The sequence below is a fragment of the Nanorana parkeri genome, unplaced genomic scaffold, assembly GCF_000935625.1.
Source record: "Nanorana parkeri isolate BGI_ZX_2015 unplaced genomic scaffold, ASM93562v1 scaffold211, whole genome shotgun sequence".
Lineage (NCBI taxonomy): Eukaryota > Metazoa > Chordata > Amphibia > Anura > Dicroglossidae > Nanorana > Nanorana parkeri.
Window position 1 is genome coordinate 1,616,503 of NW_017306479.1, and position 8,394 is coordinate 1,624,896.

Sequence of the window (8,394 nt, forward strand, 5' to 3'; positions counted from 1 at the left end):
CAGTACTCATTAGGCACACGTCTTTTTTGTCGCGCCATCTCAGTGCCATCATTTTGCCTTTCTGCCAGGCAACTATTTCTCCAGCCTTCAGCTTCTTGTTGCTAAACACTTGCGGCAGGTCACGTCGGTTAGCCCTGACGGTTCCATATGCATCTGTTTTGTGTTGCAAAAGGTATTCATACAGTTCTGGAGAAGTATAAAAGTTGTCCGTGGTAACACAATAGCCCTGATTCAACAATGGCTCCATGAGTGAGAGAACAGAAGATGTTACCATTCCGTAGCTGCTATATTTGACATCAAATTTGGTTCCTTTCCCAGTGTATATCACGGAGTTCCATATGTAGCCAGATGACGATTCACATAGCATATAGGTTTTGACGCCAAATCGTGCTCTCTTGACTTTCGTCTATGGTGATGTCTTTTTCTGGCACATACTGTAGGTTTGCTGGAAATTCCTCAAAATCATCTGGGATACCTTCCAAATTTTTTTCTGTTTTGGGGCAGGATGAGTGGCTTCGTCAAATTCCTCATTGTCTGCGAAGTGTAAAAACTTCATTATGAGGGAAAACCTGTACTCCGACATGACCGTGCCAAAGAATGGCGTGGCAAGTAATTTATTGGTTGTCCAATACCACTTCTGCAGAGGTTTCCCCACCACTCCCTGAAGAATTATTAGGCCCAGAAACTTCCAGATGTCATCTCTGGTCACTGGTTCCCACTTTCTATTTCTGGAAAACTTCCCATGCAGGGTTGTGGATTGCTGTTCATTGTACCGGTTTGTCTCGGTAACAATCTCATCAATAACCTCATCGGTCATAAATAATTGTAGGTAGGCCAAGGGGTTGTCATGTTCCACATCTACCTTCCTACCAGATGCTCCAGTAAATGGGAATCTTGGGGACGCTGCGTGATCCGTACCACAATCAATAGGGCACCAAGTTTGCACATCACTTAGCTCGGTTGCAGAATCCGCGCTTTCGTCACTTTCAGTGTCTGACGACGAACTTCCCCACGCATCGCTGTCGCTCAATTCAATAAGTGATTCCACATCACTATCGCTATTTTCTAGCTGCTCAAAACCCGCTTTTGACCTCAGCGGACGCTTGTTTGATGCCATGGACCTCTCAAGTTTTCCAGGCAAATATAACAGTAAAAGTGCAGGAAGAACACTGGTACTATCTACAGGAACAAAGCTGAGCTGAAATAATTTGTTACAGTATCGAAAAAGTAACAAAATAGCACTGTCTTCTCTACAATACAATGTATTAGTATGTATGTGGGGTTTTTCACTTTTGAATTTCGCGCCGGATCCGCCTCCTTACGACGCTGACGTTAGCGTACGCTGGAGACGGATGCCGGCATTGTGCGAAGGAGACGCCGAGATGCCGCGGGGATCGAGGGACAAGGTTAGTGTGAATTCAGGGTATTCCCGAGTGTGGCTCGGGGTTACTGCTCCTGGCTAGGAAATTTAACCCCGAGCAACACTCGGGAATACTGCCAGGGAGGTTAATGCATCCAAAATTTGTGTTCAGTATATCCATATATTACTAAAGCTGAGGCTCCTAATGGCAAAAAAACATAAACTAGCGTCCTCCCGTCACACAAAGCCCAGTATACCGCGAGCTACAGCTCACGGTATACTGAGATGCCGCAGCGGGGACAGATCCCGACAATACTGTCTGGATCCACCCAGCTGACTCTACCTATCTAGAGGCAGAGCCAGCTGTGCCTGCCCCCTCCCCTGTCCGTTCCGCCAGTCAGCGCTGGAGGATCAGACAGGGGAGGGGGGAATCCCTGCAGGGAGCTGTGAGTGACAGTTACGGCTCTCTGCAGGCACAGGATCGAGAAGTGAGCGAGCAACGGTATGTGTTCGCTCACTTCCCGATCTATTGAGCCGATGTGTGACAGTTTCATTGTCCCACGTCGTCTCGATCTTTGAGGCTGAGTGATTTTCACTCGCCTCATAGTTCTCCTTTAAGAGAACTATGGGGAAAAACCCTTTCCCCATAGTTCTCTTTTAAGTTAGGCTCAGAAAGAGTGTTACCTCGCTGTCTATATTCTGTCTATATTCTGTCTATATTCTGTCTATATTCTGTCAGCTCAGTATAAATGATAGGCCCACCAATGATCCAGCACCTACTCTTAGCATTTCACAAATGCTCAGCATGCACACTGCACTTGCTAGTTACTGTTATGTTTTATGAGATACACTGAGTATCTTCAATGAAAAACTCTGCCTGGTAGCATTTTTTTTTAACTTTAGCTTTGCTGTAACTCAAGTATAAGGATATTATTTCAGCCACATGGTTCTTATTTTTAAACAAAGATCCTTATCCTGGTTTAATAGCTTTGTGCATTGAGCCTAATAGAGGTTAGGTATAGATGAAAACTGGAGCTGAATGTCAAAATGTTGCTTTTTGCTGACATCATAGGGATGGAGGTGGCACAATAATTTTTACAACACGTGGACAATCTCTTTACATAGTATTATTAGATGTTGTGCGTTCTACCCCAAAGACTTCTTAGAGCATTGACAATCATTTCCTGCTTACGGTTCGAAAGCCAGTGACCAATAAATATTTAAAAAGGCTTATCTATTTATTCCCCTCACCAAAGGAGCTTTTAATTAAAAGGGAAGAAAAAAATAAAAGAATGCAACTGATTGAAATAGATGTCTTCTCTGCCGGGGAATTCTTAAGTGCGGCATCAGCAGGGAAATCGCCAAATCCTTGTTCATATTTTTTTTTTCTTTTTACCATAAATGTAATCTTCAAGATCCACAATGAACAGAAAGAGCTTTGAGGAGAATAAATAAAAATTTAAATGAGATTAAATCATAGTGAGGGCCATTTATTTACTTATATGAAACGTAATAAATTGTTATGGAGTGTCAGATGGCTTCAAATAAAAAGGTTTCAAGTGCTGGAAGTGGTCCTGTGTTTGCGAGAAAAAACACATAAAATATAGGTTGAAGCGCATTTCCGCCCATCAGAAATGTCTTTTAGGGGTCGAATAACTCTTTGTACGCCAGCTGTGCCTTCGAGGCAAGTGACCAACCTGATAAAACGGGGGAGAAATAAACAGAGGTTAAGGAGCGTTTCCAGTCAAATAATAAATATAAAAGACTTAATAATTATAACATATACAAATAACCTCTGCCTTTTATTCTTTATTAGGAAGCCTTTGACTTTTGTATGTGCATCATATCGTACTGCTGAAGACTGAGATACTACTTCCTGGCATATATTTTTTTAGGAATCTCAGCCTTGCCTACTGACATGTCTTAAAGTGATATTAAAGTCAAAGTGTTTTAAGCTATTCCAAATGATGAAATCACTTACAACGGATGCTGCTCCTTGATGTTGATAAGCTTTATTTTCCTGCAGAATTAAGCTGGTCATCTGAGCACTGGCCCTGATATCCTGGTTAAGGAGGGCTCCTTTCCCTTGCAGGGTCCTATGGAGCCACCCTTGTGTCTGCTAGTAAGCTGTGTGTGTCTCCACAAACACACAGACACAGCAAATTAAATGAATGCCCTCCCCCCTGGTCACCTCTCCTCCCTACATCCTTCTCTAAGCTATTAGAGGAACAGTTGCTGAAGATTGTGTTGTGCCTTGTGATCTTGTACTGGACAGGAAGTTCAGGAAAGCTGAGCTGAGAGAGCTGGTGTCAGCTGTTCAGAAACATGATGACTGTAAGTGCTTGGTCAAAAATATTAAGAAATACATTGCAGGGCAATGTATATTTGTTTGATTTGGACTCACTATTGAAAAAAAGTTTGATTGTTTAATACTACTTTAAGGATGCTTGAGCTTTATGTGCTTTGCCTCAAGTGCCACTGTGCCCAATCTACAGGTGAAACTCGAATAATTAGAATATCGTGCAAAAGTAATTGCAGTAAGTGCTGCAAAAGGGGCCCAAACCAAGAGAAACTATTTGCATACTCTTAACCACTTCCCGCCCGGCCATTGTAAAAAAACGGCCAGCCAGGAGCTCTCTAGATCTGAGCGGGCGTCTATAGACGTCCGCTCAGCCACGCCCCCTCGTGCGCACCGCTGCCGTTTTTAAAAACAGGCAGCGAAGCCTGTTAACATACAAGCGATCCGCTGGCTATAGAGCTGGCGGATCGCTTGTATGAGCTCCCGGTACACGCGCCCCCTCCGCGGCTCCCCCCCGTCCAGCTGTCACGCTGGCCCCGGGCTCCGCTGTGCCCAGTGCGAGCCCGGGACCAGCATAGTGCCACTCTGACAGGGGATCAGAGGGAGCTCGGTATACGAACTCCCTCCGGTCCCCTCTCCGCTGTCAGAATGCGGAAGTGATGTATATTACATCACTTCCGCATTCTTGTGTCACTCTCCAGCTTCAGATGCTGGATAGAAGCTGATGGAGCAGATCTGTGCTTCATCAGCTTCTTCAGGGGGGTCCTAGGTGACATTAGGGGTCTTGGAGACCTCTGGAGTCTCCATAAAGAGGACCTGTCACTTCTTTTGAAATCACATAAGGGGGTTTCTTAGCCCCCCTATGGGATAGCAATAAAGTTAAGTGAAAAAAAAAATAGAAAAAGAAATTAGAGTTTCCCCCAAAAAAATGTAAAGTTACACATAAAAAAGAATAAACATTTTTTTTTTTTTTAAAGTCCCCCCATACATACACGCATGCAAAAAAGCCTGTTAACATACAAGCGATCCGCTGGCTATAGAGCTGGCGGATCGCTTGTATGAGCTCCCGGTACACGCGCCCCCTCCGCGGCTCCCCCCCGTCCAGCTGTCACGCTGGCCCCGGGCTCCGCTGTGCCCAGTGCGAGCCCGGGACCAGCATAGTGCCACTCTGACAGGGGATCAGAGGGAGCTCGGTATACGAACTCCCTCCGGTCCCCTCTCCGCTGTCAGAATGCGGAAGTGATGTATATTACATCACTTCCGCATTCTTGTGTCACTCTCCAGCTTCAGATGCTGGATAGAAGCTGATGGAGCAGATCTGTGCTTCATCAGCTTCTTCAGGGGGGTCCTAGGTGACATTAGGGGTCTTGGAGACCTCTGGAGTCTCCATAAAGAGGACCTGTCACTTCTTTTGAAATCACATAAGGGGGTTTCTTAGCCCCCCTATGGGATAGCAATAAAGTTAAGTGAAAAAAAAAATAGAAAAAGAAATTAGAGTTTCCCCCAAAAAAATGTAAAGTTACACATAAAAAAGAATAAACATTTTTTTTTTTTTTAAAGTCCCCCCATACATACACGCATGCAAAAAGGCCTTGGGTGCGCATACGTGCAAAAATGAAGATTGCGCCCATTACGCCGCACATGTTACATATCGTCGCGAACGTCGGAATGAGAGCAATAGTTCTACGGCCATCAATCACTGATAACACTAAACTGATGAGCTGTAAAAGCTTTTAAAGCATTGCCTATGGTCAATTTTGGGTATGGTAGTTTTTTTTGCGATTTCGCTGGTGCGCGCAATTTTAAAGCTTGACATGTTTGGTGTCTATTTACCCGACGTGACCCCATATTTTAAATTTTACCAAAAATATGGGTAATAATCATTGTTTCCTAATATAATGGAAAAAAATATTATTATTTTTTACATTTTCAATAATTTTTCCTTAATATAGTAAAAAATAAAAACCCCAGTGGTGATTAAATACCACCAAAAGAAAGCTCTACCTGTCCCCAAAAAATGGTATTACATTTTTTTTCAGTACAGCTTTGCATGAGGAAAGCAATGTCATTCAAAGTACCTGCAGGTCTGAATACTGAAAAATGGCCTGGCCAGGAAGGGGGTCTAAACACCTGGTGCTGAAGTGGTTAATAAGCAGTAAAAGATAGGACGGGAAGTAAAAGCTTATTTGCTATCTCATGGGGTTTTTTTTAGTATCCTGAAAGCTGCTGCAGTCAGAATAATAATTTTAAAAAAACAGCATAGGAATGTATAGTTAGATTGCTATTGGCTATTTCAATTTGCATTATCCAAGCTGGCTATTGCACCCACCCTCTGCTGATGTCAATCACTAGAAGAGGACCTGATGGAGAACGTCAGGTCCACCTCTGTTGATTGACAGCAGCAGTGAGCGGGTGCAATAGCTAGTCCGCTATTGGCTATTGCAAAGTGAAATAGCCAATAGCAATCGAGCTATGCATTCCAATGCTTTTTTATTTTCTCTGACTGAGGGCGGCCGGCGGCCCTGATGCCAGAAAAAAAAAAAAACAGATCGCAGGAAAGGTTTACTCTTCTAAGCAGAGTAAACCTTTCCGGGAGAAAATATTTCTCTCCCGGGCACCCGGGAGCCGTTATCTAATAGTGGGAGACTCCTGAAACGTCCGGGAGAGTGAGGATGTCAATGTTGATGTTAACACCTGCATCAATGCACATCAAAAATGCTCTACAAATCTCAGGAAAAGGCACACACACGAGCATGAACCTAGCCTGGGTTTCAGTCCGTTTATAACAGTTTAGAAACACTGGTTGCTTACATTGAGAGCTGACAGTCTGCCAAGATTCTGTTCTCATAGAAAAAATAAGCACAATGCTTATAGATACAGAGCTGAATGATGGCTTGTTTTAAAGTGACACTAAACTCAGGAGTTAAACCTTAAAAACGCAAGTACCTTAACTATTATAGAAAGCTGTAGATCACCAATTCATCACTGAATTGGTGCTGGCACTGTCCTTCCTTCTGGAGGGTGGCTACTTTTGTTCCCCATAGTCCTCATGTGTGTTGTAAAGGAGCCACCACTCCAAGCTCGCTCCCGTGATGGACTACAATCTCAACACAAACTAGTAAACTAAACGTGAGATTGTAGTCCATCACGAGAGCGAACTTGAAACTAATAGAGGGCTGCACAATCAAAGTATATTTTAGGGATGCACCGATAACAAGTACCGTACTCGGTACAAGTACATGTACTTTTCCAGCTCTAGGCCTAGACTAGAGAAAAATGCAAAAGTTAGGAGGCAGCTGTCCTTTGTAAGGAGCACACGGAGCTCCTGGGATTTGTACATCTCTGTTTTAATGTATGGTTTTGTTTTTATAAATATAAATAAAGGGAGGCACCGATACCATTTTTGCGAGTACAAGTACTGATACTCGTCCAAGTACTCACAGATACAAGTACTGATACATTTTTGTTTAGTGCCATGTGACAGTTTTTGTAAAACAATACAGACTAATGATTTCAGGACAGTGGTGGAGCACCAGAGCCAGGTCCCAGCTGCAACCGCTGCAACCCTGGTAGTTCTCATGAAAGAGTATCGGCACTGGTATCTGAAAAGTATCAGTACATCCCTAGTATATTTCTTTATATCCTTTGAGATTGTTTGTATATCTCAATAAAAGTTTTTGTGCCTAGAATTCCCACGTTTGCTATGTTTCTGTCTAAGAAAATAAAACAAGAATTTATCTTGCATTCTTACGCAGCAAAATGGCCTATACATCGGAATTTTTAAAGTTATGAAATAAAAAGAAAAATTGTTACCTTGTTATTTTTCCTTATCTTACATTTGTGCTGTCTCCGGTACAGTAAAGAAAACAGGTGTTTAATATATCTCCCTTCCTGTCTATCAAAAGGGGTTAAAGAAACCTGTCACTTTACAGCGTGTAAAACTTTGTACAGTAGTAACTAGTGCAAACTGCTTTTTAATCTAATGATTTTTATTGTTGTGCTCAGTCTGTAGACTTTGGCAATAGATGTTTCCAAGAGCAAAGCATTATCAAAGTTAAGAGATACAAACTAGGTCATTTTGATTCCAAAAGATATGATTTTTTTCTTCCTCTTTTCCTAGTAAGAGTGAATTCTGCAGAGGTAGAGTTGGATTTCATAAAGATTAAATTACAGAATATGCTGCATACACTGGCAAAATTTTAACAGCAAGTGAATTACTGTGTTATTGTATGAAATGGCAGTTGCCATGTATAAGAATGAAAAGAATGTGCTTTAAAAATGTTTAGGGTTAGTTGATATTTTAAAGGAAAAGACCTTCAAAGCAAATCTAATGTTAAAAGTCTTCTTTTTTTTTGTGTGGAAAAAGTAGAGAAGCTTAAAGAAGAACGTGACCCACCAATTTAATGTCTCCCAAAACAGTTAGTTTCAAGGCATGCCAATTGTCAAAAGTTACGAGTGTGGTTATTTCAGCTCTCAACAGAACTTTCAACTCTCAAATGGCTGGTGTCACAGCTAATCACATGTGCAGCACCATGGCATCTGCAATCTAAATAGAGGCTAAAATGACACCTTCCTTGGCTGTAAGGCATAGGAGGGTGTAGCACCCCTTTAAGTACACTGAAAGCATTGAAAACATGATAGGGGTTTTCATATTTCCCCCAAGTATTTGCTTAACATATACTTTAAACCTGAATTCCAGGCACAAACACTATTATTTAAATATAGTTCTCAATAG